Source organism: Theropithecus gelada, chromosome 7b, assembly GCF_003255815.1.
Source record: "Theropithecus gelada isolate Dixy chromosome 7b, Tgel_1.0, whole genome shotgun sequence".
In the NCBI taxonomy this organism is placed as follows: domain Eukaryota; kingdom Metazoa; phylum Chordata; class Mammalia; order Primates; family Cercopithecidae; genus Theropithecus; species Theropithecus gelada.
The window spans coordinates 50,958,022-50,961,275 of record NC_037675.1 but is presented as its reverse complement, the minus strand read 5'-3'; positions in this window follow the sequence as shown (position 1 = coordinate 50,961,275).

Genomic DNA, 3,254 nt, shown 5'->3' with positions numbered 1-3,254 from the left:
AGGCAGAGGTTGCAGTGAGCCGCCATCGCGCTGCTGCACTCCAGCCTGGGAGACAGAGCGAAACTCCATCTCAAAACAAGAACAACAAAAAACGTTGCTGGCCATAATTATATAAGGTGTTGGAGGTGGGAGAAGCATGTTGCAGGGAGTCACTAAGGTGACATCATTTAAGGTCTTGAGGTTCAATGGCCTGTACCCAGGCTGCAGAGGAGTCAAGAGTATTCTGACATTAGACTGATCCGGGGAAGAAAATTAGATGGTGAATATGAAGAGGGTTAGGGATTAAGTGTAGACACATGTAAGGAACCTGGATATGAAGCTACTAGGTTTTCAGCAGAGAATGATGTAAATTGATTTGATTTTAAAGATCACTAAAGCAATTGTGTGGAAAAGAGATTGTCAGAAGGGAAGAGCTGAAGAGACCAATTGGAAGCTACTGCACTAGTCTGCGATGGAGATGATGGTGGCTCACACTGGAAATAGAAAGAAGTGGATATATTTGGAGTGTACAAGAAGAGGCAACAGGACTATGTAACTGAATGGCAGCAGGGTGAGGGAAAGAGGAATCGAGAATTATGCTTACGTTTTAGGTTTAAGTAGCTGGGCAGGCAGTATCATTTAGTGCGACTGGGGAGAGAACAAGTTCAAGATGTAAAAAATCAAGATTTCTATGTAGAACTGTTAATGTGAGATGCCCATCAAACATCCAGGTGGAGAACTCTGCGGGGCAGTGGCATGTAAGTCTTTTAGAGTTCAGTGGTCAGACAGAACTGGAGATACCATTTTGGACTCACTAGTCTCACCCCAGATGAAATCCATGAGGGCAAAGATTTTTATTTTTTAACAAAAAAAACCAAAGTTTTTTTTTCCTTTTTTTTAGGCTGAGTAAGGTGGCTCATTCCTGTAATCCCAGCACTTTGGGAGGCTGAGGAGGGTGGATCACCTGAGGTCAGGAGTTTGAGACCAGCCTGGCTAATATGGAAAAACCCCATCTCTACTAAAAATACAAAAATTAGCCAGGCGTGGGTGGTGGGCATCTGTAATACCAGCTACCCGGGAGGCTGAGGCAGGAGTACTGCTTGAACCTGGGAGGTGGAGGTTGCAGTGAGCTGAGATTGTGCCACTGCACTCCAGCCTAGATCACAGAGGGAGACTCTGTCTCCAAAAAAACAAAAAAAAGTACATTTTTTGACTTTAAAAGATATACAAAATCTATTGTCAGTGTACAGCACAATGAATTTCACAAATTGCATACCCAATGTAACCAAGATTAACAGACTCTCACCCCAGAAGCTCTCCCAAAATGGCCATCACTAGCTTGGCTTAACAGATTTATTTTGCCAAGTTTTGTCTATTATATGACAGAGTCATATGTATTATTTTACATCTGGTTTCTTTCAAGCACCATGATGTTAATGATATTCATCTATACTGTTGAGTAGTGCATTGTATGGGTGGGTATTTACCATTTATCCATTCTACTATGAATGAGAATTTGGGTTGTTTCCAGAATTTGTCAGTTATGAATAGTGCCGCTATGAATACACACATTGTAGTACACGTCTTTTGGTGGGGATACGTGTTTCTGTTGAATGTGTATCTGGGAGTAGAATTTCATTGTCATAAGCATTATGTTAACAGTGTTCCAATACAGACTCCCAGGATATGAAAGTGTAATTGCTGGCTGGGCATGGTGGCTTGCACCTGTAATCTCAGCACTTTGGGAGGCTGATGTGGGCGGATCACCTGAGGTCAGGAATTCGAGACCAGCCTGACCAATACAGTGAAACCCCATCTCTACTAAATAATACAAATATTAGCCGGGCATGGTGGTGGGCCCCTGCAATCCCAGCTACTTGGGAGGCTGATGCAGGAGAATCGTTTGAACCCAGGAGGCGGAGGTTGCAGTGAGCCAAGATCGCGCCATTGCACTCCAGCCTAGGCGACAGAGCAAGACTCTGTCTCAAAGAAAAAAAAAAAAAGGAAATGCAACTGCTTTACATCCTTGTTAATTACCTATATAATAAGTGCAATGAGCACACAATAAATATTTCTTGAAAGGACTAATTTGAACACAGATGGCATTTAAAACTATGGGCCTGCATAAGACATCTTGGAAGAAATATGATTAGGTAAGAGGGCTGATGAACAAAGCCTTGGGTGACTCCCACATTTGGAAAACTGGCAGGAGCATAGAGGAGGAGGAAAATGGGACAGTTTGGAGTTCTGCAAAACATGAGAAAGATGTGTTTCAAGGGGGCAGTCAACTGCTTTGAATGCTTCCAAGAGACCATAAGATGAGGCAGTGGTTTGGGAAGACAGGAGTTCTGCTGATCTTGATCATTTCAAGCCTGAGTAGCTTACGTATTAATCACTCAAATGGACACCTCGAATGTGCAGCTGGATATAGGAGTGTAAAACCTGAGTGTAAGACAAGTATGTGTGAGTGTAAATATATTTCTGAAGGAGAATATAGATGGGTAACAGACTGGGTCCTAGTTTTGGGGCATTTCCATGTAGAAGTTGAAAAGAAGTAGATACCTACAGAGCAAAACTATGAGAGTGACTGATGAGATAGAAGAGAAATCTGGAAAGTGTCTTGTCACTGAGGTAATGCCAACATCAACTGTGTTAAATGTTGCTGAGAATAGAAAAATGATCACTGAATTGACCAATTACCAATGAATAAATAACTACTCCAGTAAATAAACATACTTCCATATGATCATTTTCAATGGTTGTACAAAATTCTGTTGTGTGGCTCTACCAAAACCTGCTCAATCAGTTCCATTGTTGAATTTGTAGATTCTTCTCAAACCTTTAGAATCATAAATGATGTCACCTTGAGAATGTTCTAAGAGTATTGTGTCAAATACTCTAAGGGCATTTGGGTAAAAAAAAAAAAAATGCACATTAGAAAGGTTTTAGGCCAGGCGCGGTGGCTCATGCCTGTAATCCCAGCACTTTGGGAGGCTGACGTGGGCAGATCACTTGAGGTCAAGGGTGGGAGACCAGCCTGGCCAACATGGTGAAACCCCATCTCTACTAAAAATACAAAACTTAGCCGGATGTGGTGGTGAGTGACTGTAATCCCAGCTACTTGGGAGGCTGAGGCAGTGAGAATTGCTTGAACCTGGGAGGCGGAGGTTGCAGTGAGCCATGATTGCACCACTGCACTCCAGCCTGGGCAAAAGAGTGAGATAGCCTCAAAAAAAAAAAAAAAGGGTTTTGGACCTGGTGTGGTGGCTCACGCC